Below are 26,539 nucleotides of genomic sequence, written 5' to 3'. Positions count from 1 at the left end.
GGATGGCCAGATTGGGACTGTTATTTTAGGGGTACTCCATTGACTGCAGTTTGGTGGAATGTCATGAGCCGTGTGTTAAATGTCAGCAATCTGGATCTGATCCCTTATCAACATCTGAGCCATGATTCTTGGCCACTATGTTTCTTAACTCCAGACTAAGTCCCCATAAATATTTACCTGTGTTCTCTCATGATTTTTGTCAGGTTTGTGACTACTAAGGTAACTGAGTCATGTTCATTTAAGAGTTGGTTTATGTAAAATTTTGTAGATGATGTCATGATTAAACTACTGTTGTCTTGGGTGATTCTAATGTAGTTGGGATCCTATATGTGTCTGTGATTGGGCTATTTGGGGTCACTGACCCTGTTCTCCTCCACCAACCAATGAAAAAAATCTAAAGTCTTACTTCAAGAGTAACAACTAAACTAATATGTGTATATAACCTCTATAGAACTGTGATGTTATGGCTGGTTCCTATATATTAAATATATTTATGTTTTTCAAGTGTATTGAGTCTTCTTAAATACAAAATTTAGATAAACACAGTAACAAAAAGTTAATGGTAGTGATATACTGTTCTGTTAGTTGCTAAATTGTCCATCAGAATTTTAACCATGACTCTTAAGTTTTTGTCATTACAGTTATGATCCTTCTGGGACATTTACAATCAACTCCATAAAAAAAATGACTCTAATCACTCTAACAAATGACATCTGCTTTTGTTAGATTTTGTATCATATTGTCCTTGTCTAGAAGCCCACTGCCTAAGAGCCAGTCCTTCTAGGACTCTTTGTTGCTTAAATTTGGCCAAAAGGGTCTATTTGGCACTGACTCTCACCTGATCTGCTCATTGTCCCCCCTCCCCCGACAACGTGGGACTAAGACCAAACAAACAAACAAAATCCAGGAAAGAGCAAATCCTGAAAAAATGACCAATCAAAAAAGACCTTCAGTTTAAGGCCATACCACCCTGAACGTGCCCAATCTCATCTGGTTTTGGAAGCCAAGCAGGGTTGGCCTGGATAGTACTTAGACAAATCTTCAGAAGATACTACTCAGAGGCAAAAAGTCTGGAGACAAGGAGGGGAATGCCATCAAAGTTCAAATGGAGTCACAGGTGCCAGACCGTCAAAAATAACCTGGGCCAAGAGGATTGAGGAAATGGTTCTTGTGGCTATCTGGCATTAAAGCCCTTCCAGACACAAACTCATATTTTTAGGGTCTTCTACTTAAATAGAGACAAAATAACTATTTTTACTGGCTTTCAACATGTTCTTTGTTACTTGAAGATGGTGGTTTAGATTTTTTTTTAAAAAAAAACACGTTTTCTTGGACATATATACTGATAATATATTGTTTCCACAGTAATTCTACTCAGTTAAAAAAATTGTCTGGGTAAAAAAGAACAAAATGTCCACCAATTAAAACCCCATTTGAGGGGCCCTTTTGTTTTCTTGTGTACTACTCCCACCGCAGTTAAAGTAGCAGTGATTGCTTCTTGGATCCACCATAGTCGAGTCAAACCAATTTCTCTTGAGTGGAAATGCATCCCTGATCCTGCTTCACTGTGTGAGATTACCTTCCATAACCTGAATACTCTCCCTTAGCAGGACTCCACTTCTCAGGAAACAACAGGGGACCCAAAACAACAGGACAACAGCCCTGCTCTTGTCATCCCCGAAAGCTGACTAGGCTACACACTGCAAAAGCTTGAAGAGTCAAGTCTCCAACAGGACAAATGGGCTGTTTTTCACACCAGTTATTCCACTGAAATGCATTGCTAACCCTTGTTTCTATCTGTTGCCGTACTTCTCACCCTAGTCTTCTCCATATGTTGGTCAGAAACTTCCCCCACTGATTGGACTCATGGTGAAAGGTTTTTATTATCTCTCTTCTATCTCTTTTGTGCAGGATGTATAATTATTGCTTATTGTTACTGATCTGTCTTTCCTTCACAGCCCCAAAGCTGTCCTCCTGTGACCTATGCATGCATACCACTCAGTCAGGAAGTGTTGTTACTAAGACTTTACTTTTCCATACTTACTATTCCTATGCAGGCTCTGTCATCAGGTGATGCACTCACAATCACACTACCTATCTAGTGTCTTATCATGGTAATAAGCATATCTGCTTCAACCCTACTTACTGCCCTTGGGAGCAATGGTTAGAGATCAGGAGCCTCTGCCACCTTGGGAATCTTGTCAGCTCCACCTAGGTGTTTAGTTCTGATAAACCAGTGTAAATGCTGTTTGATGTACGTGTGGCCAAAGACAAAGGTGGATGTGAAGGTACAGGCTGTGGCTATGGGGGCCTAGCTTCCAAAAGAGCCTATATATCAAATAAGTATATGTGCAGGAGAGACAACTCTTGGCCATGTGATAATGTGGGTTCTTATTATTGCCCTTATTGGGGTTGCATTTCATAGGCCACATGGCAGGGGGCTAAATTCACAGCCTCATTTACAAGGGGAAAGCTGACACTGACTGCACCTGTGGCACCTCTAACCCTGTAAATCTCACTGTATTTAAGCCATGTGATTGGACAAGGGGACAAGTACTTAGCATAAGGATAGATGGAAAGGGTCTTGACCCTGGAAGCCAGATGCACCTCAAATTAGTAACTGTTACCCATGAGAGTTCCTCATAACAAGTTTATCACCCCTTTTATGAGATAAAGAGTGACAATTTTCCATCTCTGCCAAAGCTAAAAACTTGTTCCTCTCACTGGTTGAGTCTATAACCCAGAAACTGAATGTCTCTTGGTGCTATGTTTCTGGGGGACCAACATGGGAGACCACTGGCTTTGGAAATCAAGGGAGCTGGACCCATGGGAGCTTTTTAATGAGACTGATTTACCAAAACACAGGAAAGGCATTTGGCTCCTAAAAACTTCCATCATCAGAAATTACTGTATCTCTTGCTTGGAAGGCCAATTCTCCACCTTGCTGGGGGATTTAACTTGTTTAGGACAGAAGTTTTACAATGACACTGCCCAAGAGATCCAATGGTGGAGAATTCCAAACCATACCAAACCCAGTCCCACCCACTGGCCAATTTTTCTAATCTCCAGAAAGTGTGGGATGATCTTACTACAAAAATAGATTGGCAGGCACCCAGGGGGTTACATTGGATCTGTGAGAAGCAAGCTTATACAGTGCTACTTCAAAGCTGGTTTGGGCCTTGTGTGTTAGGCTCAATCAGATCATTCTTCTTCTTGCTTTGCTTCAGACAAGGTGGAAAACTAGGAGTCCCCATATGTGAAAAAAGATTAAGTAGACAAAAATGGAATGCCGTACAAATTGGCAATGAAAAAGATGACAAATGGCCTCCTGAGTAAATCATCCAGTACTATTATCCTGCCACCTGAGTGGAAGATAGGTCTTGGAGCTATTGTACCGCTATATAGATGCTCAACCACATCATCAGGCTACAAGCTGTTGTTAAAATTATAACTAATGAAACTACAAAAGCCCTCAATTTGCTGGCAAGACAAAGCACTACATTACACAATGCCATCTGTCAGAACTTCTTGGCTTCAAACTATTTGCTTGCTTCTGAGGGAAGAGTTTATGTAAAACTTAACCTAAACAACTGCTGCTTACAGATCAATGATTTTTTAAAAAGTCATAAAAAGAATCACAGACAAAATGAGAAAGCTTGCCCTTGTCCCAGGTCAGAATTGGATAGGATGGGATCCCAATGACCTGTTGCAAGGATGATTTTATGCCTTAGATGGATTCAAAACCTTGATAGGGACAATGGGTCTAATTCTAAAAATATGCTTTATATTGTGCCCTGCCTGGTTCCTCTGGTGCTGAGGTTTATCAAGACTATTATAAAGGCCATTATAAAAAGAAAAATGGCCATACATGTAATGATATTATACAAACCCTTAGATCAAGATGATGCTCTTTGACCCTAGGTGGGTCAAAGCATCATGGGGGGAATAATGTAACAGGGAAGAGGATCAGAAGAAAACAGACTAGGCCTGAGAAAGTAGCAGGGAGGTAGGGATGGCATAGCAGAGAGATAAAACCTGAGGAATCTAAACATGAAAAAGGCCACATAGCACTGGGGAGAGGGAAAAGTCAGTAGCATTAGCATAAAGTATCCTATAAAATTAAATATATGGATTAGACCTTGCTCTTTGCTTCTGTAACCTGCTTGTAAGGTTATATAAGGTGAAACCCCCTTGTTCTCAGAGCTCAGACTTTGGACATGAATTCGCTGAGTCTGTGCTGGCACAATAAAACATTGCTTTCTGCTAAATTGCCTCAGTGTCCCATATCTCAGCCAGCAACTTCCCACAACAGTAGAACACTTACTTAGCAAACACAAGGACCTCTGTTCAAACCTCAATAGAGCAAAAAAAAATCATGATGGAGGAGCAAAGGAAGAATTAAGACAAAGGGTCTCCCTGGGAGGTTGCCTAGAACTCTGCCGCCCAATGCTCAATGCCTATAAATGTAATGGAGATGTGGTTAAAGTGCAGATTGTGTTTCAGTAGGTGCAGGTTGGGTCTCAAAATTTTCTATTTCTGAAAAGGTGATGACTACTGACACTTGACAAACACAAGTGATAATTAGAGAGTCTGCAACATTGGAAGAACCAGAAATTGTTACTGTGATTTACCTACAAAAAGGGAAGCTGTAAAGAGCCAGATGTGGCTGGAGATTGCATGGATAATTACTCAGGGATTATAAACCCTGAGGATCCTTGATGAATTTTTTTTATTCATATGTGCATACAATGCTTGGGTCATTTCTCCCCCCCACCCCCACCCCCTCCCTTACCAACCTCCCCAACCCCCCCCCACCCCCCCAATACCCAGCAGAAACTATTCTGCCCTTATCTCTAATTTTGTTGAAGAGAGAGTATAAGCAATAATAGGAAGGAACAAGGGTTTTTGCTAGTTGAGATAAGGATAGCTATACAGGGAGTTGACTACATTAATTTCCTGTGCATGTGTGTTGCCTTCTAGGTTAATTTTTCTTGATCTAACCTTTTCTCTAGGTCCTGGTCCCCTTTTCCTATTGGTCTCAGTTGCTTTTAAGGTATCTGCTTTAGTTTCTCTGCGTTGAGGGCAACAAATGCTAGCTAATTTTTTAGGTGTCTTACCTACCTGATGAATTTTTAACTGATACTAATATGTTCAAATTTTCTATTGAGTATTGAAAACAATAGAATTTGCCAAGAAACATTAATTCAAAAATACTTAACTTATATTGACATGAGTTTGATATCTGAATAGTTATGCAACTACCTATGCAGCATAAACATTTATTGTTAAATTTTTTATGTAACTTCCATTGAAAAGAAAGGGGAAAATAAAGAGCATATTGCTTGGAGGACTTGTTAAGTATTATCTGTCAACCTTAGAATTTTGCAACTGAAAAGAAATATTCATGGAAAAATGTCATCTAAAAAATGGAGTCACTGAAAATACTGTACAGACACATTTATTGCTTCGTTATTCATAATACCCTGGTATAGACTCAACCTACATACTCATAAATAAATGACTATATAAAAATATATATTTTTTCACACTAGAATAATAGTCATCCAGGAAAAACACAAAATACTGTCAAAGATAACAACACTAATGGGCAGTTTCAATGTTATTACTTAATATGTATAAAAGAGGGGATAAAGGAGAATGGTGGAGGGTGAATTCAACTATGATATATTTAAAGAATTTTTATAAATGTCACCATGTACCCCCTGTACAACAAAAATATAATTAAAAAAAGTGAACTAAGGGGAAAAATGTATATTTTCAGTAGAACAATATTCAGCCAGGAGAAACACAAAATGCTATCATGGATAACAACCTCCATGGAGAGTTACAATGTTATCGATTGATAATCTGTATGTATTATATATACATTCAATGAAATATTCAGAAGGTGTAAAGAATACTCAATGATCAGTAATAAGAGAATCTATAAAACATTTTTAAAATGAGCAAATTTGAACAGAAACTTCAACATTGAATATATATAGATGTCAATTAATGTGAAAAAATCTTGACAATAGTTATTCATGAGAAAAACACAAATTATAAGCATAAGGATATAGCAAGATGCATTGATTCTGATGATTAAAATGGAATAGACTACCCATACCAGACACAGCAACATAGATACATATAGTTAAATACATAAAAATTTAATGGAGAGTTTGATTTCAATCAGGTTTCAGTAATGCTGGTAGATACCTGAACACATTATACTGCTTGCTCTATCCATCAGCTAATTTTAGTGACTGTTATCTTATCCTTGTTATTTTCTATACTTTATTCACATCAAAAGCAGAATTCTAAAAGAAGCAGTTATTAATGAGCCTTCCTCAAATATGTTCTTTGCTTTCCATTTATTTTTTCAGCCACAACCCAAATGCAGATTAAACTTTTATAGAAAACTTTTGCTATTGGAGAAGTTACATCTAAATATTCATATAAAATAAAAGTTTAAATAACACAAATAAGTAGTTTTGATTTTTTTAAATGGGCATTCATTAACAAGTTCATGTATTAGTGATCAAACAGAAAATATTAAACAACAGGACAGATGGCAGAATAGAAGTGGCATTTGCATAACTTTGAGAGTGAAAAGATTCAGCACATAAGAGATTAATTTCTATGGAAAGAAGGTAATAACAAATTTTGAGGACTTAAGAAGTGGCAGGAAATGTAATCAGCATGGAGAATCCAAAAAGAAATGAATGGAACAGTACAAAGCCAGTGGGGACAGCTCCTAGGTGAGAAGAGTAGTACTAGACTCTGTAAGTTCAAGGTATAAGACACCAAAGAATACAGACATCTGATCAATAAATGGAAACCAGCTATCCCAGCCTCAGGAGAAATCCATTGTTTATACAAACTTTAAATCCAGTTGGGGGACTTCATCTGAGATGGATTCCTTCTACACAGGAAGCTAACTCTAGAGAAGAAATTCAGTATTTTACCAAGTAAACTGAGACTACTCTAGCCAGTTACCATCTTGAGATTGTCCTACTATTAAGGAGGGACCTGTTATTAGGAAAAGAAAATTCAGAGAAGACATAGACTGGCTCTCTTGTCCATGCCCCAACATACTAGCTGGATGAGACACAGTGCAAGTCATTAGTATCTTGTGGGAGTAATTCTCCTGGGCCTACCAAAGTATATGTACAGCTGTGATTGTGAACTGTCATGGAGCTCAGCAGTTGGTTGTGCTGCCAATCTGGGATGAAGAGCAACAGGAGGTGTGTGAAGTTTTTCAAGGGAGCCAGATATGAGAGCACTGACACTGAAGGAGATAAATTGCCCAGATCCCATTCTTACCCCAACAGAGATCTCAGACACTTGACTGCTACACACACATCTGAGGTATTTGGAGTATAAACCATGGCCTGGCACAGTACCTGGAGTATATGTGGCTAAAGTCTAATGTCACCTGAATAATCACAAAAACTCATTGATAAGTATTTGCTGATCTCCACACATTGTACATGACACTGGATATGTAAAATGTGGGTTCATGGAGAGAATTGGCAAACACACGGAAGAAATGACTCCAACCCAAATACCTTAACAAAGAGGGATGTATATTATGTTCTCCATTTACTACTTCATCTACTCTGTCATTTATTGTTTTTATTTACTTTGCATTTTTCCCTTACTTTTTCTTATTTTTATTCTTTTATTTTATGATATTTTAAAATGGTTTTTCTAACTACTAATGCCTTATTTTTATCTTTTGTGTTATTATATATTTGTTATTTTTTTAAACTTATTTATTTGCATAATTTTGCACAGGGGATTTCACTGAGCTATTTCCATATATCTTTACAAGGTAACTTCATTAAAATCATCCCCTCAATCACTCTCCTGAACCTCTTTCTTCCTTACTTAAAATAATGTTAACAATTCTCATTGATCTATTTTCATACAAGTATATAAATTATGTGCACCATATTTACCCTGATTAAACCTCTTCATTTACCCTCTCTCCTTCCACTAGTAACCACTCCTTAATAAGATTTCCAGTATTTCATTTTTACATGAATATTCATTGTTCAAAGGGGTTGACCATGGTTTTTCACTCATTAATATATTATACTTTAATCATATTAAACTGCTCTGTAACTCTCCTTTACCCTTCATGTACTATCCTCTAATAATCAAGAGTTTCCATGTTTTTGTTATACCATCTTCCCACACAGCTAAAATATATTTTGATATGATACATTCTCTATCATTTTGTTTTGCTCTCCTTCCTCTCCCTAGAACCATTAAATAATCCCATTATTACAGACATATTTTACACACACACACACACACACACACACACGTATATATCTCATGTTGGTATTTGAGTATACATTTATCTTTTGGGTCTACCTTCCACATATGAGAGAAAACATGAGACCTTTTTCTGAAACTGACTACTTCACTTAACTTGGTGATCTCCAGTTTCCACCATTTACCTGCACACAACATAATTTAATTCTTCTTTTTGGCCAAATAATACTATACTGTGTATACATAACAAATTTTCTTAACCCATTCTTCAGTTATAGAGCATCTGGGTTGTTTCCATAGTTACCTATTGTGAATAGTGTGGCAATAAACATGGGTGTGGAAGTGTCTGTATAGTACCCTGACTTACATTCCTTCAGATATACACAGGAATGGTAGAGCTGGGTTATATCAAAGTTATAGTCTTAGTTTTTTGAGGAACCCCCATATTATTTCCATAGTAGTTGTACTAATTTACATTCTGACAAACAGTGTAGAAGGTTTTTCTTCCATATCTTTGGAGACAATTGTTGTTTACATTCTTGATAATAGCTCTTCTGACTACAGTGATATGAAATATCAGTGACATTTTCATTTTAATTTCCTTTATGGCCAGGGATGTTAAGCCTTTATTCATGTGTTTATAAACCAAGTGTAATTCTTACTTTGAAATTTGTCTGTTTAGTTCATTTGCTGATTTAATCATTGAGTTGTTCATTCTTTGGAGTTCACTTTTTCAGATTCCCTGTAATTCTAGTTATTAATCCTTTGCCAGATGTGTAGCTGGCAAAGATTTCTCCCATACTGTAAGCTATCTTTTCAGTCTATTGACTATTTCCTTTGCTATATAGAGCCTTTTTGTTTGATATGCAGTCCCATTTTTCAATCTAACTTTTATTTACTGAGCTAACAGTTTTATTCAGGAAGTTATTTCCTATGCCCATACATTTCATTGTTTTCTCTATTCCTTTTTGTAGTAGGTTCAGTGTTTTAGTACTTATAGTGAAATCTTTGACCCACTTTGAATTGAGAGACAAGGATCAGCTTTCTGTCTTCTACATATCCAGTTTTCCTAGTACCATATTTTTGAAGAGGCTATCTTTTCTCCACCATTGTTTAGGGCTACCTTGCCAAAAATTAAGTGACTGTGGCTGCAAGGATTTTTATCTAAACTTTTTATATTGAACTTTTCATTTATAAGCTATCTCTTTGATTTTTCAAGATTAAACTTTACTAAATTCCTCTGTCATACACTGCAAGGTCTTCTTTATTTCATTCGTTTGTTTGAATTCACATCTATTCTGTTACCTTGCTCTTCTTGTGTATTTTAGTGCCAGAACCATGATGCTTTTATTATTATGGCTCTGTTGTATAGTTTGAAATCAGGTATATTGTGATACCCCAGCATTGCTCTTTTTGTTCAGGATTGATTTGCCTATTTGAGGTCTTTTGTACTTCCATATGAACTTTAGAACTGATTTTTCTATCTCTGTGAAGAATATCGCTGGAATTTCAATGGGAATTGCAGTGAACATACATATTGCTTTGGATCCTGTAACCATTTTTGCAGTGTTGATTCTGCTATTCCATGAACATGGGAGATCTTTCCATCTTCTGATGTCATCTTCAATTTCTTCTTCAGTGATTTATAGCTTTCACTGTCTTTCACTTCCTTTGTTAAAGCTAATCCTATCCTTTTGCAACTATTGTGTTGTGGAATCTGTTCTTATTCTGATAAGCTTGCTTTTATGTGAACTATTATTTCTTTCTTGCATCTTCTTTCTTTGTTTTGTATATTATGTTTTAATTATAATAAGTCCAGGGGGTGTTTATTTTCTGATCCAGCCTGTTTGGTGTTTGGAAAGCTTCCTATACGTGAATGTCTCTCTTTCACAAGACCAGGGAAGTTTTCTGCTATTATCTTATTGAACAAGTTATCTATGCCTTAAGTTTTTATCTCTTCTTTCATCTATACACATAATTTACCAGTTTGGTCTTTATGGTATCCCAAAGGTTTTGCACGTCCCATTCATATTTTCTTAGCAATTTTTCATTGTCTTTAACTGATTGATCTAATTCCTCTACTTAATCTTCCAACTCTGATATTCTATTTTCAACCTGCTCCAATCTGTTAGCTAGATTTTCTCTTGAGGTTTTTATTTGCAATATTGAATTTCATTTATAAGATACCTATTTGATTTTTTTAGGATTAATGTGTCTTTACTAAATTCCTCTTTCATATACTGCAAGGTCTTCTTTATTTCATTCATTTGTTTGTTTGAATTCACATTGTATTTAGTTAGTTTTTTATTTGCATCTTAAATCATTCAGTTGTTTATGCATCTTCCTTTGAATTTGATGATCATTTTCATAATTGCTTTTTAAAAATCATTGGTTATTTCTTCCTGTTTGCTATTAGTTAGTCTTTTATTATAATGATTGTAAATATATATGCACCAAATATTGGTGCACCTTATTACACAAAAAAAGCGCAAGTTGAACATAAAGCACAGATAGACACCAATACAATAAAAGTGGGTGATGTTAATATACCACAAAAATCAATACTTAGGTCATCAAAACAAAAACATCAATGAAAAAATATAATAAACTATACTGTAAATTGAAAGTACAAAGCAGACACAAAATGTTCAATCCAATCACTGTATAGAAAATGCTCATTTTAGTGTCTCATAAAACCATCTCCAAAATAAATTGCATTTTCTAGTCTTAGGAAATACAAAAATTAAAATAATTTCATATAAATTATCATACCACAATGGAATTAAATGAGAAAACAATAAAAGAAACTGTGGAACTATTGAAATCCATAGAAACTGAACAATACATTTTTGAACAAACATTGGGTAAATGACAAAAATTGGGGAACTTTTTAAAAAGTCTTGGATCCAAATCAAAACAGAAACATAATTTAACAGAATCTTTGTTATACAGTGAAAGCATTAATAAACAAGAAGTTCATAGTTATGAATGCCTACATTAAAATTTTTGATATGCTGGAGGTGTGGCTCAATTGGAAGAGTGCTTGCATATCAAATACATGTCCCTGAAGTCAAATCCCAGCATGGCAAAAGAAAAAAAAAGAGAATTACTTCAAATATATAACACAATTATGCATTTAAAAATATATATAAACCACAATTTAAAATCAGTGAAAGGAAAGAATAAAGATCAGAGCTGAAATAAATTAAATAATGAGTTAAAAAATCAATAAAAGGATCAATGACACTGAGAATTCATTCTTTGAAAGGATTAATAAGATTGACAAATGCTTAGCCAAACTAAAGAAAAGAGAGAAGTTAAAAATTGAGATTAGATATAAAAGGAAATATTCAACAGATACTACTGAAATCCAGAGTACTATTAAGCAATATCTTGAAAACTTACATTCCAGTAAATTAGAAGATCTATAAGAAATTAATAAATTTCTAGATGCATGTTATCTATCATAATTGAATCAAGAGGATATAAAACCCAATCAGATCAATAAAGAGTAATGAAATTGAAGCAATAAAAAGAAGACTCCTAGAAACAGTCCTGGAAAGCATTGATTTACTTCCAATTTTTACCAGACTTGTAAAGAACTAAAACCAAATCTCCTCAAACTATTCTATAAAATAGAAAGGAAGGAACTGTATTGACCTCATTCTATGGCACCAGTGTTACCTGCTACCAAATCTAATAAGAACAGAACAAAAAATAAAACTATAAATTTTAATAAACATAGATATAAAATCTGAAGCAAAGCATTTACAAATACAATTCAATAACACATGAAAAAAATCATCCATCATGATCAAGTTGGTTTCATTCCAGAGATATCAGGATGGATCAATGTATGCCAATAAATAAGTACAATACAATACAGAAATATAATCAAGGATAAAAAAACACAGGATCATCGCAATAAATCAGAAATAGCCTCTGATAAATTCAACATCCATTCATTATAATAGTCCTAAAGAAATTTGGCAGATAAGGATAAATCCTCAACATAATAATAGCTATATGCGGGACAGCAGAAATCATTTTCTTTAAAAAATGAACAAGTCTAGAGTGTTTACTCTAACCACTCTTGCTTAATATAGTACTTGATATTTTAGCCAGAGCAATAAGGCAAGAGAAATAGACCAAAAAGATACATATAAGAAAGAAAGAAGACAAATTATCCCTATTTACAAATGATATGGTCCTTATTTAGAAGACAGTAAATATTCCACCAAGTTCTGATAAAAATATTTAACAAAGTAGCAGGATACAAAAATCTACATACAAAAATCAGTATCTTTTCTTCTTTTATGATCATATAGCTTATTTTGTTGTATAACTGTTTATCTTATTCTCTTTCTTTATTTCTTGTATCATTTTTGTTTTATCTGATAATTACATCTTTTTTGTTTTTGTTTTTGTTTTTGCAACTGTTGAAGGTAAAAAAAAACTCGGTACCTTTTCTTTACACAAATAATGAACTCACTGATAAAGAAATCATGGACACAATCCCTGTCACACTAAACTTTAAAAAATATACCTATACATAAACCTAACCAAAGAGATTAAATATTTCTACAAAGACAACTATAAAACACTGAAGAAACAAACCAAAGAATACATTAGAAAAAGGACAGACCACCTATGGTCATGGGTTGGCAGAAACAATATTGTTAAAAACCACCATATTACCAAAAGCGATAAACACATTCAATAAAATCTCCACACTAATTCCAATAGCATAATTTACAGAACTGGAAAATATTCTAAAATTGATATGGAAACACAAAAGAACCTAGAGAACCAAAGAAATCCCAAACAAAAAAAAGTGCTAAAGATAACACAATACCTGACTTCAAGCTATACTACACAACTATAACAACAAAAACAGCTTAGGAGCTCCTAACTTTGATTGTAATCTTCCAGGGGATACATGTGTCTCTTTCCATCAGAAGTAAAGGCCATTTTTCCATAAAGTGAATGATTCTCCAACTTGAAAGTGCTGACAGCATTCAGGCTTATATTCCTTAAAATGAATGTTTCTGCCACTTGAAAATAGTAATTGAAGAGGATCCAAAATGGTGACTGAGACACAGATGCAGACTGTGTGAGCTCCTAGAATCAGGGACCTTGCTGAGATGCTGGAGACAGGCTTGGCTGAAGTAAAGCACAAGGATGAACTGAAACATCAGCACCCTGAATTCCTAGCCCATGGAAGGTTTCTCCATGTCACGATACACTGAAAGAACAGGCAGGCCTCCATCCCCACATCACTGCTTCCACAGGACCGCGGCCTGCCCAGCGGCCCGTGAAGCCTCCTCCCCAGAGAAAAAAGAAGAAATTCTGCAAGTAATCAATGAAAACTTCATAGAGATGTTAACAGACATGGTGAACCAAAATGTACAGGGGGCACTCAAGAAATTCCAAGACAACAAAAATAAAGAATATGAGAAAACACAAAAACAAATAAATGAAATCATAGGAGCCCTAAATAAATACAAAAGTGAGACAGAAAACACAACAAATAGAGGAATAAATGAATTAAGAATAAAAACTGACAATATTAAATAGGAAGTGAACCATGATATGGAAAATCTCAGAAAAAAGAATAAAACAAAAATACAAAACAAAATGAAAGGCCATTAATGCAGACTAGAACAAGCATAAGACAGAATCTCAGAACTTGAAGATGAAATGATAATAAAAGGAAAAACTGAAGAACTATTACTCAGACAAGTCAAGTCCTGTGAAAGGAATATGCAAGAACTCATCGACTCCATCAAAAGACCAAACCTAAGAATCACGGGCACTGAAGAAGAAGAGGTTCAAGCAAAAGGAATTTGTAATATATTCAATGAAATAATAACAGAGAATTTCCCAAATCTAGAGAAAACTATGCCCATTCAGGTACAGGATGCCTCCAGAACACCAAATAGACTTGACCAAAATAGAACTACCCCATGACATATTATCATTAAAACAACAAACACAGAATAGAGAAAGAATATTGAAGGCTATTAGAGAGAAAAAACAAATAACGTACAAAGGTAAACCCATCAAAATTTCTGTACACATCAGATAGGTCCATTTGATCCATGTGTGATTTAGTTCTAGGATTTCTTCATTGATTTTTAGGTTTTTAACAGAAACCTAAAAAGCAAGAAGAACATGGAGTGAGGTCTTGTGGGCACTGAATGAAAATAACTGCAACCGTAGGATACTCTACCCAGCAAAACTATCATTCAAAATATATGGAGCAAGAAAAGTCTTCCATGATAAGCAGAAACTAAAACAATATATGACCACCAAGCCACCACAACAAAAGATTCTTCAAGGAATTCTACACACAGAAAGTAAAAGCAAACAAACATAACCATGAAAGGGCAGGCAGCACCAAACCACAGGAGAAGAAAAGGCAAGAAAGTAGAGAGTAACATTGATTCAGCTGCACACAATCAAACCCTCAAACAACAAAGACCACTAACTGACAGGAATCATAAGATACTTATCAATACTAACATTGAATGTTAATGGACTTAATTCCCCCATCAACAGACACTGATTGGCAAAATGGATTATAAAGGAAGATCAAACAATCTGCTGCCTACAGGAGACCCAGTTCATCAACAGAAAAAAGCACTGGCTGAGGGTGAAAAACTATAAGATTTATCAAGCCAATGGCCCCCAAAACAGGTGGGAGTAGCAATACTTATCTCAGACAAAGTAGACTTCAAACTTACATTGACCAAATGAGATAAAGAAGAACAATCCGTATTAATAAAATGGGAAATACACCAAAAGGAAATAACAGTTATCAACCTATATGCACCCAACGTCAATGCACCCAATTTCACCAAACATACTCTTAAGGACCTAAGCACATATATAGAGTCCAACACAGTGGAAGTGGAAAACTTTAATATCCCCTATCACCAATAGATAGGTCATCCAAATAAAAAGTCAATGAAGAAATCCTAGAACTAAATCACACGTGGATCAAATGGACCTACCTGATGTGTACAGAATGTTTCATCCAACTGCTGTACAATATACAATCTTTGCAGCAGTTCATGGAACCTTCTCAAAACTTGATCATATCTTAGGGCACAAAGCAAGCCTCAGGAAATATAAGACAACAGAAATAATCCCATGCATTCTATTTGATCATAATGCATTAAAACTATAACTCAAGACCAACAAAAAAATAGCAAAAACATGTAAACAGTTGGAAGCTGAACAACACATTGCTCAATGATCAATGGGTCATTGATGAAATAAAAGAGGAAATTAAAAGGTTCCTGGAAGTTAATGAAAATGACAACACGACCTACCAGAACCTGCGGGACACAGCAAATGCAGTCCTGAGAGGAAAGTTTATAGCCATGAGTGCATATATTCAAAGGAAAGAAAGAGCTAAAATCCATGACCTAATACTACCTTCAAATTCCTAAAAAACAAGAACAAGCAAATCCCTCCAAAAAAACAGAGGAGAGAAATAATGAAAATAAAGGCTGAAATCAATGAAATAGAAACAAAAAAACGCATGCAAAGAATCAATGAAACAAAAAGCTGGTTCTTTGAAAGAATAAATGAGACTGACAGACCCCTGGAAAACCTGATGAAAATGAGGGGAGAAAAAAACCCAAATCAGTAAAATCAGTAATGCAAAAGGGGAGTTAACAACAAACACACAGAAATCCAGGAAATTTTCAGAGACTACTTTGAGAACCTATATTCTAATAAATTTGAAAATCTTGCTTCGAGAGCACACAGGGAAGGGGTGAGGATAGGTAGACACCTAAAAAATTAGCTAGCATTTGTTGCCCTTAACGCAGAGAAACTAAAGCAGACACCTTAAAAGCAACTGAGGCCAATAGGAAAAGGGGAACAGGAACTAGAGAAAAGGTTAGATCAAAAAGAATTAACCTAGAAGGTAACACCCATGCACAGGAAATCAATGTGAAATGTGAGTCAACTCCCTGTATAGCTATCCTTATCTCAACCAGCAAAAACCCTTGTTCCTTCCTATTATTGCTTATATTCTCTCTACAACAAAATTAGAAATAAGGGAAAAATGGTTTCTGCTGGGTATTGAGGGGGTGGGGGGGAGAGGGAGGGGGTGGAGTGGGTGGTAAGGGAGGGGGTGGGGGCAGGGGGGAGAAATGAACCAAGCCTTGTATGCACATATGAATAATAAAAGAAAAAAATAAAATAAAATGTTTATTTAAAAAAAAAAAAGAAAATCTTGAAGAAATGGACAGATTTCTAGATACTTATGACCATCCAACAGTGAACCAAGAGGATATTAATCACCTGAATAGATTTATAACACAAAATGAAATTGATGCAGCAACAAAGAGTCTCCTAGAAAAGAAAAGTCCAGGACCTGATGGATTCTCTGATGAAGTCTATCAGACATTTAAAGAAGAACTAATACCAACCCTCATTAAATTGTTCCACAAAATAGAAAGGGACAGGACACTGCCTAACTCATTTTATGCAGCCAATGATACTCTCATCCTAAAACCAGACAAAGACACCTCCAAAAAGGAGAGCTATAGGCCAATTTCCTTAATGATTATTGACGCAAAAATCCTCTATAAAATCATGGCAAACTGAATCCAACAACACAACAGAATGATCATATACCACGACCAAGTTGGCTTCATTCCAGGGATGCAGGGGTGGTTCAACATATACAAATCTATAAATGTAATGCAGCACATTAATAGAAGCAAAGACAAAAACCACTTGATCATCTCAATAGATGCAGAAAAAGCCTTCGACAAGATCCAACACCACTTCATGACAAAAGCTCTAAGAAAACTAGGAATAGAAGGAATGTACCTCAAAATTGTAAAGTCTAAATATGACAAACTGATCGCCAACATCATACTTAACAGTAAAAAACTAAAACCATTTCCCCTAAAATCAGGAATGAGACAAGGGTGCCACTATCCCAACTCTTACTCAACATAGTGCTGGAATTTCTAGCCAGAGCAATTAGACAAGTAGAAGAAGTAAAAGGAATACAAATAGGTAAAGAAACTGTCAAAATATCCCTATTTGCAAATGATATGATCCTATACCTTAAGGACCCAAAAAACTCTACCCCAAAACTCCTAGAAACCATAAACAGCTAGAGCAAGGTGTCAGGATATGAAATCAACTTACAAAAATCATTTATTTTTCTATACACCACAACAAACAAACTGAGCAGGAATATATGGAAACAATTCCATTCACAATAACCTCAAAAAAAATCAGTAATTTAAAAACGGATGTGAATGACTTGTACAAGGAAAATTACAAACCCCTGAAGAAAGAGATTGAGGAAGGCTACAGAAGATGGAAAGATCTCCCATGCTCATATATTGGTAGAATCAACATAGTAAAAATGGCTATACTACCAAAAGCAATCTACATGATGCAATTCCCATCAAAATCCCAATGCCTTTCATCACAGAGATTGAAAAATCTACCCTGAAGTTCATTTGGATACCCAAGAGAATGTGAATAGCCAAGGTAAGACTCAGCAAAAAGAGAAATTGTGGATGTATCACAATATTGGACTTCAAACTATATTACAAAGCAATAGCAATAAAAAAAGCATGGTACTGGCACAAAAATAAACATGATACCAGTGGAACAGAATAGAGGACCCAGATATGAATCCACACAACTATACTTACCTTATTTTTGACAAAGGTGGCAAAAATATACAATGGAGAAAAGACAGCCTTTTCAACAAATGTTGCTGGGAAAAGTGGTTATCCATCTGCAAGAAACTGAAACTAGATCCATGTCTTTCACCCTGCACTAGTATTAACTCAAACTGGAGCAAGGACCTTAATATCAGACCCTAAACTCTGATGTTAGTACATGAAGGAGCAGGAAACAGTCTGGAAGTAAAAAGTATAGGCAAGGACTTCTTCAATATAACCCTAGCAGTTCAGCAAGTAAGAGAAAGGATGGACAAATGGGACTTCATAAAATTAAAAATCTCTGCACAACAAAAGAATTGGTCTACTAAAGAGACCACCCACAGAGTGGGAGAAAATATTTTCCAGCTATACATCAGATATAGGACTGATAGCAAGAATATACAGGGAACCTAAAAAACTACACTCTCCCAAAATCAATGAACAGATAAAGAATGGGCAGCTTAACTAAACAGAACTTTCTCAAAAGGAGAAATTCAAATGGCAAAAAAAACATGAAAAAATGCTCACCATCTCTAGCCATAAAATAAATGCAAATCAGACCCCACTAAGATTCTACCTTATCCCTGTTAGAATAGCCATCATCAAAAACACCACTAACAATAGTTGTTGGCAAAGGTGTGGAGAAAAAGAAACCCTAGTTCACTGCTGGTGGGAATGCAAGCCAGTGCACCACTCTGAAAAAAAATTTGGAGGCTTCTTAAAAATCTAAACGTAGATCTTCCATATGATCCAGCAATCTCACTCTTGGGGATATACCCAAAGTAATGTGACACAGGTTACTCCAGAGGCACCTGCACACCCATGTTTATTGCAGTGGTATTCACAATAGCCAAGTTATAGAAACAGCCAAGATGCCCCCATACTGACGAATGAAACAAGAAAATGTGGTATTTATACACAATGGAATTTTACTCAGCCATGAAGAATGACATCTTATCATTCACAAGTAATTGGATGGAACTGGAGAACATCATTCTGAGCGAGGTTAGCCAAAGGCTCAGAAGACCAAAACTCGTTGTTCTCCCTCATATGTGGGCTTTAGATCTAGGGCAAATACAGCAATGTGGTTGGACTTGGGTCACATGGTAAGGGGAGTGCACACACAAGAGTTATGGGGATACGTATTAAATCCAAAATATGAAAGCATTTGATGTCCCCACTCCAGAGGAACTAATACAGAAACCTTAAAGTGACAGAGGTCAACATGAGAAGGGGACCAGGGACCACTGTAAAACTCAGTTAGAGATGAATCAACTTTGGTGGCAACACATTTGTTCAGGATGCAATGCTAGGAATCTCTCTGTATAACTATCCTTAACTCAACTAGCAAAAATGCTTTCTTTTTCTTATTATGCTTATGTCTTTTCTTCAACATAATTAGAAGCAATGGTAGAACATGTTCTGCCTGAAAGCAAGAGGGGAATGGAGGGACGGGGTGGGTGTTGGGGACAGGTGGCAGAAATGACCCATACAATGTATGCACATGTAAATAAATGAATAATTTTAAAAAACAAGCTTAGTATTGGCACAAAAAACAGACACATATACCAATGGAGCAGAGTAGAAGAAGCAGAAATAAGACCATTCATCCATAGAATTGTGCGTGTGGACAAAGGTGCCAAAACAATGCATGAGGAAGAAGATAACCTCTTTATCAAGTGGGGTTAAGAGAAGTGCTATTCACATGTAGAATACTAAAACCTGATCACTCTCCTTCACCCTATACAGAAGGCACAATTTACCTCTGCCTGTCAATCATGGGGCACAATGCTGAGCAACCTAGCCTGAGTGCAGGCAAGGAAGAACGCTGTGCGGAACTAGCCAGGGGGGAGAAGAGGGCAATGGAACACTGAGCTGACTTAGCCTGGAAGGTGGCAGAGCAACATAGTTGTAGTCTAGTGAAAACAGTCCCACATTTTACCTCCTTGGACAAACAGGCAGTGGGCTGAAATGAAATTGACCAAAAAGCTAAATTCCAGTTTGCCCTGTGGCAGGAGGGACTGGCAACTGCTCACAAACCAACTCCTGAAGGAACTGATTCAGATAACCAGCCTGCACTAGATGGCCCCTTCCACCAAGGGAAGCCTGGGGTCAAATGCCCCTAGCCAATTCCCCCTAAAGTTCTGGGACAGGGAAGCACACAGCCCAGCATACCAACCTGAAGAAGGTACAAAGACATAGAAAAAGCCCCTGACAAATCTGTCAGCACCTGGATCTGAAATCAGAGGGAAGAGTCCAAAACTTTCAGCAAACTATTTTTTCTTTTTTGGTTTTATTTAGTAGTTTTCTTTTTATTTCTTTAATCTTTATTTTTATTTTCTTCATTTTTCCATTTTTTTAACAATATATTGTTATCTATCTCCCTCTTCCATGCTGTCCAAATATCAGTTTGCTTAGCCCTCTCTTGCCCCTTTATTTTCTCTTACACAATATTTTTTCTTTTCTTCTATTCTCTCTTCCCCTCATGTCCTTTCCTTGTTCTCCTCCCCTTCCTTTCCCCTCACTGCTCCTACCTTATCCACACTCACCAATGACTGAATAGTGTATTATACCAACTTTACACACTTCTGCCCTCCTTTCTATCCCCCAGCAATCCCTAACAATAGTACCTTCCCCTCAATGATTGAACTACATCTTCACATACATTTAAGCCTTATTACCTTATAGGCCACACACATCACATCTCTTCTCCCCCTTGCCACATTCTACTTCCTCCCCATCTTCTAGCACTATCTTTTTAATTATCTAAACATCTCTGTCTATTCAATCAACTATTATCTCCCCAGTTACCACTGTTGATAGACAATATTCCCAATGAGTTTCTTATATATTATGTAAACAATGAACTATTTTGGCATTGAATTTGCGAATTTGTTATTGCCTAGTTATACCTCCGGATCAGGGAACAGAAATATTACAATAACCTAGCTAACAGCTAAGATAGTCAGAGCATAGAAATTAAGTCATGGTAAAGAGCATGAGTGATTAAAATCCTCGATAGACTAATCAAAAGTGCACTTTCAAATCACAAAATAGAAACATGGGGAGGAAAAGAAGGCAGGTAAATCTGACTCCTTAAAAGGCTAACAATAACATAAATGAACACTTGATTGAAAGAGAAGGGGATAAATTCCCACTTGCTGAACTCAGAAGAATGATGACAAGACTGTTTAATGAGCTTGAAGAGGAGTTTAATGAAAACTAGCAAAAACAACTCAATGAATATCTAGAGAATATGAAAAAAACTCTCAAAAAGACACAGAAACAACTAAATGAACTGATAAAGGATTTCAACAAACTCAAAAATGAAACAAAGGGAATTTTAAAAAAGAGGTATATAAAATAAAGAAGACAACACAAGATGTGAAAGAGGAGTATAACAAAGATATGGGAAGTCCCAGAAAAAAGATCAAACAGAAATCCTGGAAATAAAAAGCCCCTTAAATTGACTAAAAAATATAGTTGAAAGCCTCTCCAGCCGACTGGAACAAGTAGAAGACAAAATATCAGGACTAAAAGACAAAATGTATATATGTGAAAAAACGGAAGAGTTCTTATGCAAAAGACTCAAGTGCTGTGAAGGGAATATGAAAGAACTCTGTGATGATCAAAAGACCAAACCTGTGAATCATGGGCATTGAAGAAGAGGTACAAGCCAAAAGCATATGAAATATATTCAGCAAAATTATAGCAGAAATTTTTCCAATCTTGAGAAAGACATGCCCATTCAGGTACAAGATGCCTCTAGGACATCAAACAAGCATGACCAAAATAGAACCTCTCCATGGAATACTATAGTTAAATCAATCAACATAGAGAACAATGAAAGTATACGAAAGGCTGGAAGAGTGAAAAATCAAATAACATACAAAAGTATTCCATCAAAACAGCAGCAGATTTCACAAGAGAAACCTTAAAATCAAAAAGGGCATGGAGTGTGGCGTTTCAAAGAAAACAATTTCAACCCTAGGATAGTCTACCCAGAAAAGCTATATTTCAAACTTGAAGGAGGAATAAAAATCTTCTATAATAAACAGAAATTAAAACAATACATGACCACTAAACCACCACTACAGAAGTTCCTGAAAATTATCCTACACAGAGAAAATGAAAACAAACATAGCAATGAAAGGATGGGAATTATTAAACCTCAAGAGAAGACCAGACAAGTAATCAGATAGTAGCATAGAATCAGTTACACACATACACAAACCTTTACACAACAGAAGCAAGTAAATGGCAAGAATTACCACATACCTTACAATATTAACACCTAAAGTTAATGGACTCAACTGGTATCAAAAGATACCAATTGTCAAACTGGGTTAAAAAGGAAGACTTGACAATCTGTTGTTCACAAGAAACCTTCCTTACAGACAGAAATAAACATTGCCTTAGTGTGAAAAAGTGGAAGATTAACCAAGGTAAAGACCTATGATAATAGGCAGAAGTAGCGATACTTATATCACATAAAGTAGACTTCAAGCCTGAATTAATCACAAGAGACAAAGAAGGCTATTTCATAATAATAGAAGGAACAATATGTCAAGAGGAAATAACAATTATTAACTTGTATGCACCCAAAGTCAGTGCACCTAACTTCATTAAACATACACTACTCAACTTAAAAACATAGCTAGACCCCCAATACAGTGGTGGTGGAAGCCTCCAATACTCCTCTATCACCAATAGATAGATTATTCAGACAAAAAAATCAACAAAGACACCCTAGAATTAAATGATATCATACATGTAATAGGCCTGATAGATGTCCACAGAGTATTCCATCATGGAACAGCAAAATATACATTCCTAAATATACATTCTTCTCCACAGTCCATGGAACCCTCTCCAAAATAGACCATATTTGTAGTCAAAAGCAAGTTTTAACAAATGTAAGAAAACTGAAACCCCTGCATACTGTCTGAGCATAATGCAATAAAACTAGAATTTAACAACAGAAGAACAAGCAAAAAATACTCAAAAACTGGAGACTAAATAACTTATCTATAGGGAAGAAATAAAAAAGTTCCTAGAACTTAAAGAGAATGAAACCTATCAGAACCTATGGGACACAGAAAAGGCAGTAATAAGGGGACAGTTTATACCCATGACTGCACACATTAAAAACACAGAAAAATCTCAAATAATTGACCCAATGCTGCATCTCAAACTCCTAGAAAAACAAGAACAAGCTAAGCCCAAAACTAGCAGAAGGAGAAAAATAATATATTTTTAGATTTTGGCTAAAGTCAAAGAAATATAGACCAAAAAAAACCACACAAAGAATCATCGAAACAAAAAAGCTGGTTCTTTGAAAAAATAAATAAGATCAATAAACCCCTGTCAAATCTGACTAAAATGAGAAGAGAAAAGACCCAAATTAATAAAATCAGCAATGAAAAATGGAGATAGCAACAAATACCATAGAAATCCAGGGAATCATCAGGGACTACTTTGAGAACCTAGATTCAAATAAATTGGAAAATCTAGAAGAAATGGACAAATTTCTATATACATATGACCAACCAAACTGAACCAACATGATGCTAATCACCCAAACAGATCTATACAATGCAATAAAAATGAAGCAGCACTTAAGAGTCTCCCAAAATAGAAAATCCAGGACCTGACAGATCTACCACTTGAATTCTACCAGACATTTAAAGAACTCATACCAATACTCCTTAAACTTTTTCACAAAATAGAAAATGAAGGAACACTGACAAACTCATTCTATAAAGCTGGCATTACACTCATAAGAAAAAAAACACACAAAAGAAGATAATTACAGGCCAATCCCTCTAATCAACAGAAGTATAAAAATCCTTAATAAAATTATGGAAAACCAAATTCAACAGCATATCAAAAATATCATACACCATGATCAAGTTGGTTTCATTCCAGGGAGGCAGGGATTGTTCAACATACGCAAATCATTAAATGCAATATAGCATATTCACAGAAGCAAAGACAGAAACCACATCCTTTCAGGATAAAAGCTCTGATGAAACAAGGAATAGAAGGAGTGTACCTCAACACAATAAAGGCTACATATGACAAACCTATAGTCAACATCATAATACATTAGGAAAACTGAAAACATTCCCTCTAAAGTCAGAAACAAGACAAGGATGCCCACTCTCTCCACTCTTACAAAACTTAGTGTGGAATTCCTAGCCAGAGCAGTAAGATAGGAAGAATAAATAAAAGGAATACAAGTAGGAAAGGAAGTAGTCAAACTATGCCTATTTGCAGATGACATGATCTTACAGCTGAAAAATCTGAAAAACTTCACCTAAAAGCTCGTAGACACCATTAACAGTTTCAGGACATTTGTAGGATACAAAATCAATCTTCAAAAATCAGTAGCCATTCTATACACCAATAATGAACAGATACAGAAAGAATATAGGAAAATAATTCCATTTACAATAGCCTCAAAAAATACCTAGGAATAAACTTAACAAAGGATGTGAAAGATCTCTACAAGGAAAACTATAAACTACTGAAGAAAAAAATAGAAGAAGACTACAGAAGATGGAAAGATCTTCCACATTTACGGATTGGTAGAATTAACATAGTGAAAATGGCTATATTATCAAAAGCAATCTACATGTTCAATGCAATTCCTATCAAAATTCCAATGACATTTGTCACAGAGATTGAAAAATCAACCCTAAATTTCACTTGGAAACACAAAATACCACAGAGAGCCAAGGAAATACTAAGCAAAATCAGCAATTCTGGAGGTATCACAATACCTGAGTTCAAACTATACTACAGAGCCATAGCAATAAACACAGCATGGTATTGGCACAAAAATAGATATGAAGATCAGGGGAACAAAACAGAAGACCCATATACAAACCCACACAGTTATGCCCACCTGATTTTTGATGAAGACACCAAAATATATGATGGAGAAAAGACAGGCTCTTTAACAAATGCTTCTGGGAAAATTACATATTTGCATGCAGAAAACTAAAGCTAGATCCATGTCTGTCCCCTTGTACTAGTACCAACTCAAAGTGGATTAAGGACTTTAGTATAAGTCCTGAAAAATTGAAGCTAGTCAGGAAAGAGCAGGGAATACAAGGGAAGAAATTGGCACATGTAAAGTCTTCCTCAATAAAACTCAAACAGCTCAGCAACTAAGAGAAAAGATTGACAAATGAGATTACATGAAATTTAAAACTTATGTACAACAAAAGAAATGGTTTCTAAATGGAAAAGTCCACATAATGAGAGAAAATCTTTATCAACCACACATCTAACAAGATATTGATTACCACCAGAACATACAGGGAACTCAAAAATCTAAACTCCAATAAATCTATTACTCGACAAAGAAATGGGCAAATGAACTGAACAGAACTTTTCACAGGAAGAAATCCAACTGGCCAAAAATCACATGAAGAAATGCTCAATATCCCTGGCCATAAAATAAATGCAAATCAAGATCACAGTATGATTCTACTGAATTCCTGTTAGAAAGCTACCATCAAGAATACAAACAACAACAATTGTTGGCAAACACGGGGAGAGAAAGTACAACCACTATGGAAAATAATCTGAAGGCTCCTCAAAAAACTAAAAATAGAACTGCCATATGATCCAGCAATTCCACTCTTAAGGATATATCCAAAGAAATGTAAGTCAGCTTATAACAAAGGAACCTGGATACCCAGGCTTATTGTAGCCTTATTCACAGTAGCTAAGCTTTGGAAGTGCCCAAAGGAAACTCCATGTGTACCTATCTTAAACAAGGAAAAACATCATTTCTTTTTTCTGTCTTTTGCAAAAGATGGGGGAAGTGATGGAGAAAAGTGTAGGAGTGTGAATATGGTACAAATACTGTGTATACATGAATTTAAATGAAAAAAGATATCTGTTCAAAGTATTCCAGGAATGAGGGGAAGGGAGAATGAAGGAGAATGGTGGAAGGCATGAATTCAAGTATGATACACTTGATGTATTGTAGGAACCTTTGTAAATGCCACAATGTACCCCCACTCAGCACAGCAATAAAAACAAAGTAAATTAAAAAATGAAGCATTTGTTAAGCATATACACTATGTCCCAAGCCAAGGGTGGAAGAGTGGACCTCTGAGAAAGAGACCCAGTTCCCAGTGGCTCAGGGAATGATAATAATATTCTGTTTTGTAAATTCAGTGGTAGATATATGGATTTTTAAAAATTAAATACATACTATAATTATTATTTTGAAGCTACTCAATGTTTCATAAAAACATATCTTTGTACCAAGTGATTTACTTCAGAGAAAAGTTGTGTTATGACTGCTTGTTCAATTCTTTTTGAATAGTAAAACAGAATGCAGATAGAGATACATTAGCATTTACTATAGTTCCTTATCATCTTATGAATGGAAAATCCATATGTTCAGAAGTTGCCACAACATAGGGACTTTAAGTAGAGAGAACTGAATAATAGAAGAGAATGTAAACTGTTAGTTGATCTCCACAAAACAGAATATGATAAATGGAAAAATATCAATAAGG

Source organism: Castor canadensis, chromosome 5 (genome assembly GCF_047511655.1).
Source record: "Castor canadensis chromosome 5, mCasCan1.hap1v2, whole genome shotgun sequence".
NCBI lineage: Eukaryota > Metazoa > Chordata > Mammalia > Rodentia > Castoridae > Castor > Castor canadensis.
This window is presented reverse-complemented; position numbering follows the sequence as displayed.